An 8,599-nucleotide genomic window follows, 5' to 3' on the forward strand; every position below is an offset into this window, starting at 1 on the left:
AAGATCATGTGCGGTATTATATTGTGTAATAAAAAGTTCATGCTTAGTTTTTTTTTAATTTTTTTTTAATATTAAAAGAGAGGACCAATCATGTGGTGACATTTGTCATCACCACATTGAGTTCCTCTCTTTTAGTATAGTATATAGATGAGGCATTTCTACTAATAAGACTATGTTTTATATAAGCCATATAGGCTTTAATGCTTTAATGGATTAGGAATGCTTAGATGGAGCATTTATTTAATTAAATTACGTTCTTATATTGTTCTCATATTCATGTAGGTGGTGTAATTTGAGGTTTTGGATCCTCTAGAGTTCTAAAATAAATCTACAAGGTAGAGTTTGAGCATATCAACCATTGAATGAAAAATCAATGGTTCATATATTATCTTTCCAAAATTCCCCTATTTTTTCTCATCAATATGAGCCATTGATTTTAAAATGTATGGTTTTGATACAAATCTATCTTGTAGAGTTTTATTAAAACCCTAGAGGATCCGGACTCGTAATTTGATGTTAGCTTTATTTAATTGGAGTAAACAATGACTTTCGTGAGATCCAAATGAGTGGGTTAGAACAATAGATCTTATTAAGGTCCTTTATGTTAGGTTATGATACATATGACAATTCATAAATCATGCGGAAAAACCATAAAGCCAGGAAAACATATTATTTACACATAATCATTTAGCATAGTTTAGATGCATACTCTTTGTTGCGTGCCCTCCCTAGCTGCGCCCGAACCGAACAAGAACAAGTCTTTAGGACTCCAAGTGTCGTCCCTCCGTAGATAGTCCACAGCACGTCCGGATCCGCCTTAAGATTGACCAACTAGAATCGCCCTTAAGGTACTTAGAATTTTCGGCACTTTATAGGCAATTGTATGACTGAATTTTGCTCTCAAAAACTCACTTTGAATACTTGAATTCTCGATGTAAATATGTGACCCTAGGCACCTATTTATAGAGTTATGGAAAAGGATTTGGAATCCTATTAGGATACTAATTTATTTAATTATAATCCTACTAGGACTCTAATTAAATAAACTAAATCTTTTAGGATTAGATTTAATCATATGACAAATCCCGGTAGCTTTAGGATTCGAGTAGCACACAAACACACACGCACGCACAGCAGCCCACGAGGGGCGCCATGCGCGCGCGCGCAGCCCGCAAGCTCGCAGCCCACTGCCGCAAGCCCACACGCTACCGTAGCCTTGGCGCGCGCTGGGCCTGCCTTGCGGTGGGCCTGGCGCAGCCTTGGCTGGTGCGTTTGTGGCGCGCTGGCTTGCTGGGCGAGGGCCCGGCTTCGTGCTGGGCCTTCGTCTGGCAGGCCTCGTCCGATGCTAATTCGTACGATACGCTTCCGATTAATTTCCCGATTCCGGAATTCATTTCCGATACGAACAATATTCAATATTTCCGATTCCGGAATCAATTTCCGTTTCGAACAAATATTTAATATTTCCGTTTCCGGAATTATTTTCCGATTCCGATAATATTTCCGATTCTGACAATATTTCCGTTTCCGGCAATATTTCCGATTCCGGCAATATTTCCATTTCTGATAATATTTTCCGATACGTACCATGTTTCCGTTTCCGGCAACATCTACGACTTGGATAATATTTATATTTCCGATACGATCCATATTTCCGTTTCCGGCAATATCATCGTTTCCGGAGTATTCATTTCTTGCCTGTGACGATCTCAGCTCCCACTGAAACCAAGATCCATCGATTCCGAATATCCATAGATGGAGTATTTAATGCCATTAAATACTTGATCCTTTTACGTACTATTTGTGTGACCCTACGGGTTCAGTCAAGAGTAAGCTGTGGATTAATATCATTAATTCCACTTGAACTGAAGCGGCCTCTAGCTAGGCATTCAGCTCACTTGATCTCACTGAATTAATAACTTGTTAATTAATACTGAACCGCATTTATTAGACTTAACATTGAATGCATACTTGGACCAAGGGCATTATTTCCTTCAGTCTCCCACTTGTCCTTAGGGACAAGTGTGCATTTCCTAATTCCTTTGTCGCTCGATGCTTGCTCTTGAACATAAGGTAAGAGTTGTCATCCTTATTATGTCCAGAGGTGTTTCTCGGTTTCAGAGTTCAACTGATCAAATAAACAGATAATCATAGCCTATGATTCATCCGAGCACGGCCATGCATTTCACAGTTTCTAGCTCTCCGAGTGGCCTTGTACAACTTTTAAGCATCTCATCCCGATTTATGGGAGGACAATCCCAATCTTGCGATCTTGAGATTAGACTTCGTTTGATAGGTGATTACCTGAGCGTTGCCTTTATACCCTCCTTTTACGGTGCGATGGTTGGTCAACGTCAAAGCAACCAGTTCTCAAACAAGTAATCTCAAATCACTCAGGTATTGAGGATTTAGTGTCTAATAATTTTAATGAAATTTACTTATGACAGATTTTCATCTCTTACAGTAAAGTTTCATAGGTCTTGTCCGATACTAGTCTTCCCAAAGTAAGTATCTATGCAAATGATTATGACATTGCCATGTCCACATAGTTCAAGAAACAGAACTACTAGTCATCTTGCATTCTAGTCGTCTAACGTTTTCTATGCGTCCAATTTTATAGAAAACTCCGACTAGGGACCATTTTCAACCTTTGACATTCAAGTTCACTTGATAGACATTTCTTAGTCACAGGACTGGTCCTGACAGTCTATCTTGAATATATCGTCAAATTGAAGGGACTCATCATTTAATAAACCACAATTTAAATGGAAAAATGAATTCTTTTCATTTATTGTGAATGATTAACCAATAATGTTTTACAAAGATTTAAACTCTAAAACTTTAAAACATTAAACAGGGTCATCAAAGCCATTCTCCAATATGATTGATTCCCATAGCTGCAGTGTGCGAGTTGTGCTTCGCCTGCGGCAGAGGTTTAGTCAATGGATCTGATATGTTGTCATCAGTTCCAATCTTGTTTATCTCGACTTCTTTTCTTTCAACGAACTCTCGTAGAAGGTGAAATCTACGAAGTACATACTTGACTCTCTGGTGGTGTCTAGGCTCCTTTGCCTGTGCAATAGCTCCGTTATTATCACAATACAGGGCTATTGGTCCTTTAATGGAGGGGACTACACCAAGTTCACCTATGAACTTCCTTAGCCATATAGCTTCCTTTGCTGCTTCATGTGCAGCAATGTACTCCGCTTCAGTTGTAGAATCCGCAATGGTGCTTTGCTTAGCACTTTTCCAGCTTACTGCTCCTCCGTTGAGGCAGAAGACAAACCCAGACTGTGATCTGAAATCATTTTTGTCGGTTTGGAAACTTGCGTCCGTATAGCCTTTAAAAATTAATTCATCATCTCCACCATAGACCAGGAAGTCATCTTTGTGCCTTTTCAGGTACTTCAGAATATTCTTGGCAGCAGTCCAATGCGCCTCTCCTGGGTCTGACTGGTATCTGCTCGTAGCACTGAGTGCGTACGCAACATCCGGGCGTGTACATATCATAGAATTCATTATTGAACCAATCAATGATGCATATGGAATCCCATTCATTCGTCTACGCTCATCAAGTGTTTTTGGGCACTGATTCTTGCTTAGAGTCATTCCATGAGACATGGGTAGGTAGCCTCGCTTGGAGTCCGCCATCTTGAACCTATCAAGCACCTTACTGATATAAGTGCTTTGACTAAGTCCAATCATCCTTTTAGATCTATCTCTGTAAATCTTGATGCCCAATATGTACTGTGCTTCTCCTAGATCTTTCATCGAAAAACATTTCCCAAGCCAAATCTTGACAGAGTTCAACATAGGAATGTCATTTCCGATAAGTAATATGTCGTCGACATATAATACTAGGAAAGCAATTTTGCTCCCACTGACCTTCTTGTATACACAAGATTCGTCTGCGTTCTTGATGAAACCAAAGTCACTGACTGCTTCATCAAAACGTATATTTCAGCTCCTGGATGCCTGCTTCAATCCGTAGATTGACTTCTTTAGCTTGCATACCTTTTTAGCATTCTTTGGATCCTCAAAACCTTCAGGCTGTGTCATAAACACAGTTTCTGTTAAAACGCCGTTTAAGAAAGCAGTTTTGACATCCATCTGCCATATTTCGTAATCGTAATATGCAGCGATTGCTAACATTATCCGAATAGACTTTAGCATTGCAACTGGTGAAAAGGTTTCATCGTAATCCACACCGTGGACTTGCCTGTAACCTTTTGCAACCAATCTAGCTTTGAAAACTTCAAGTTTCCCATCTTTGTCCTTTTTCAGTTTGAAAACCCATTTGCTTCCAATGGCTTGGTAGCCATCTGGCAAATCGACCAAATCCCATACTTGGTTTTCAGACATGGAGTCTAATTCAGATTGCATGGCTTCTTGCCATTGCTTGGAGCTAGGGCTCGTCATAGCTTGTTTGTAAGTCGCAGGTTCATCACTTTCAAGTAATAGAACGTCATAGCTCTCGTTCGTCAAAATACCTAAGTACCTTTCCGGTTGAGATCTATATCTTTGCGATCTACGCGGGGTAACATTTCTAGTTTGACCATGATTCTCACCAGATTCTTCTAAAGATCTCTGAGTTTCATCCTGAATGTCATCTTGAGCATTCTCTAGAGTTTGTTGTTCGACTCGAATTTCTTCGAGGTCTACTTTTCTCCCACTTGTCATTTTGGAAATGTGATCTTTCTCCAAAAAGACACCATTTCGAGCAACAAACACCTTGTTCTCAGATGTATTGTAGAAGTAATACCCCTTTGTTTCCTTTGGATAGCCCACAAGGATACATTTGTCAGATTTTGGATGAAGTTTGTCTGAAATCAATCGTTTGACGTATACTTCACATCCCCAAATCTTCAGAAAAGACACATTTGGAGGCTTTCCAAACCATAATTCATATGGAGTCTTTTCGACAGCTTTAGACGGAGCTCTATTTATAGTGAGTGCAGCTGTATTTAGTGCATGTCCCCAAAATTCTAATGGAAGTTTGGCCTGACCCATCATTGACCTGACCATGTCTAGCAAGGTTCTGTTCCTCCGTTCCGACACACCGTTCCATTGTGGTGTTCCAGGAGGAGTCAATTCTGATAGAATTCCACATTCTTTCAGATGGTCATCAAATTCATAGCTCAGATATTCACCGCCTCTAGCAGACCGCAGTGCCTTAATCTTCTTGCCTAATTGATTCTCTACTTCACTCTGAAATTCCTTGAATTTGTCAAAGGATTCAGACTTATGCTTCATTAGGTAGACATAACCATATCTACTGAAGTCATCAGTGAAAGTGATAAAGTAGCTGAAACCACCTCTAGCATTTGTACTCATTGGTCCACATACATCTGTATGGATTAAACCCAATAGTTCATTTGCTCTTTCTCCAACTTTAGAGAAAGGTTGCTTTGTCATTTTGCCAAGTAAACATGATTCGCATTTACCATAATCCTCTAAGTCAAATGGTTCTAGAATTCCTTCCTTTTGAAGTCTTTCTAAGCGTTTCAAGTTTATATGGCCTAATCGACAATGCCACGGATAGGTGAGATCTGAATCATCCTTTTTGGCCCTTTTGGTATTTATGTTATATACTTGTTTGTCGTGATCTAATAAATAAAGTCCATTGACTAATCTAGCAGATCCATAAAACATCTCTTTAAAATAAAACGAACAACTATTGTCTTTTATTAAAAAGGAAAATCCCTTAGCATCTAAGCAAGAAACTGAAATGATGTTTTTAGTAAGACTTGGAACATGGAAACATTCTTCCAGTTCCAAAACTAGCCCGGAGGGCAACGATAAATAGTAAGTTCCTACAGCTAATGCAGCAATCCGTGCTCCATTTCCCACTCGTAGGTCTGAAGGAAATAATGCCCTTGGTCCAAGTATGCATTCTATGTTAAGTCTAATAAATGCGGTTCAGTATTAATTAACAAGTTAATAATTCAGTGAGATCAAGTGAGCTGAATGCCTAGCTAGAGGCCGCTTCAGTTCAAGTGGAATTAATGATATTAATCCACAGCTTACTCTTGACTGAACCCGTAGGGTCACACAAATAGTACGTAAACGGATCAAGTATTTAATGGCATTAAATACTCCATCTATGAATATTCGGAACCGACGGATCTTGGTTTCAGTGAGAGCTAAGATCGTCACAGGCAAGGAATGAATACTCCGGAAACGATGATATTGCCGGAAACGGAAATATGGATCGTATCGGAAATATAAATATTATCCAAGTCGTAGATGTTGCCGGAAACGGAAACATGGTACGTGTCGGAAAATATTATCGGAAATGGAAATATTGCCAGAATCGGAAATATTGCCGGAAACGGAAATATTGTCAGAATCGGAAATATTACCGGAATCGGAAAATAATTCCGGAAACGGAAATATTAAATATTTGTTCGAAACGGAAATTAATTCCGGAATCGGAAATATTAAATATTGTTCGTATCGGAAATGAATTCCGGAATCGGAAAATTTAATCGGAAGCGCATCGTACGAATAAGCATCGGACGAGGCCTGCCGGACGAGGCCCAGCACGAAGCCAGGCCATCGCCCAGCAAGCCAAGCGCGCCGCACAAACAGCCATGCCAGGCCCAGCGCAAGGCCAGGCCCAGCAGGCTGCGCGCAGCGCGCAGCGCGCACAGCGCGCACAGCACGCGCAGCGCGCAGCGCGCACAGCGCGCACAGCACGCGCAGCGCGCAGCGCGCGCGGGCGCTGAGTGGGCTGCTGCTCGCGCGCACGCATGGGGCCCATCGTGGCTGCCGTGCGTGTGTGTGCAAGTGTTTGTGTTCGTGCACGTTTCCTAAAACATGCAGAGTTCGGTTAATGATTAAATTCCTAATTCTATTTGATAAATTAATTAAATTAGAGTTCTTGTAGGATTCTAGGTTTAATTAATTTGTATCTGAATAGGATTTCGATTCCCTTTCCATACCGCTATAAATATGAGGCTAGGGCTCACAATTTATAACACAAGTTTAAAAGTATTCAAAGTAAGTTTTTGAGAGAAAAATTCAGTCACACATTTGCCTATAAAGTGCCGAAAATAATAGTACCTTAAGGGCGATTCTAGTTGGTCAATCTTAAGGCGGATCCGGACGTGCTGTGGACTATCTACGGAGGGACGACACTTGGAGTCCTAAAGACTTGTTCTTGTTCGGTTCGGGCGCAGCTAGGGAAGGCACGCAACAAAGAGTATGCATCTAATCTATGCTAAATGATTATGTGTAAATAATATGTTTTCCTGGGTTTATGGTTTTTCCGCATGATTTATGAATTGTCATATGTATAATAACCTCACAGTGGTATCACGAGCCTCTTATTATTTTCATAATCTAAATTGCATAAACATGGTTAAATATTACAAATTTGCAAGAATTAAAAGGGGTGATTAATTTTCGTAATTGTTAATTAATTGCAAATTGCGTTTATTTAATTATACGTACGCAGTTTTTCGGCAGTTTCTTCGTTACTCATCCAAATCGAGTGATTTTTGTGTCAATTCCGCATGTAAAAGGCATTCTAAAATTTTGACAAAAATAGTATTTTTCTGCCGAACCCAGAATTCTCAAATTCGAAGCCTAACTATGACTTTTCGAAGGTTTTAGTTTTTCGAATGCAAAATTTCGTAAATTTAAGATGTTAAATTAAATATTTGCGATTCTTGTTGATAAATCTTGAATTTTTGATTGACCTACTGCATATGTTTAACAAGTTTGAATGCCTAGTCTTGTTAATTATGCAATCTAATTTGTAATTATGATTAATTTGTTGAAAATTGAATACTTTAGAATTAATTTGATTTTCATAATTAATTGTAATTTAATTAGAAACCTATGATTAAAAACCACCATAAAAATTGTAAATTTACGATAAATTTTAAATTTTTATGACCTAGACTTGAATCCATAACAATCGGAAATCAATTGGATAATAAATTTTCGATTTTTTCGCCCTAAAATTATGAAATTAATATTATTTATTAATTTGTCATTAATTTTAAATATAAATTTTAAATTTTTATGCGATTCGTTCATATAACTTGCACGCACAAAGCAATGGACGCTTCGTGTTACCCTTAAGGGGTGTTGCATAATGCGGGCATGCGACGACGAGCAAGGGAGCTCGTCGCCCATGCGGCACGAATGCAATGAGCAAGGGCGTAGTGCACGAGCACAAGGCAGCAGCCTTGCCTTGTGTCGTGTGCCACGACCAATGGACGAATGGGCATGGGCGTAGGGCGAGCCAAGGCAATCGCGTGTGGGCAGCAAGCGAGCTGCGCCACAACGCGCGCTGCCTCGCACAAGAGCGCGCAGCCTCGCGCGCAGCGAGCGCAAGCTCGCGTGCCACGAGCGCTGCGCCTAGCATTGCTCGCACGCACAGCGAGCGATGTCGCCCGCCCAGCGAGCGATGTCGCGCGCCCAGCGAGCGATGGCTCGCGCGCACAGCGAGCGATGTCGCCCGCCCAGCGAGCGATGTCGCGCGCCCAGCGAGCGATGGCTCGCGCGCCCAGCGAGCGATGTCGCGCGCCCAGCGAGCGATGTCGCGCGCGCACTGCGAGCGATAGCTCGCGTGCGATGAGCGCTGGCG

The sequence above is a fragment of the Spinacia oleracea genome, chromosome 3, assembly GCF_020520425.1.
Source record: "Spinacia oleracea cultivar Varoflay chromosome 3, BTI_SOV_V1, whole genome shotgun sequence".
Taxonomy (NCBI): domain Eukaryota; kingdom Viridiplantae; phylum Streptophyta; class Magnoliopsida; order Caryophyllales; family Amaranthaceae; genus Spinacia; species Spinacia oleracea.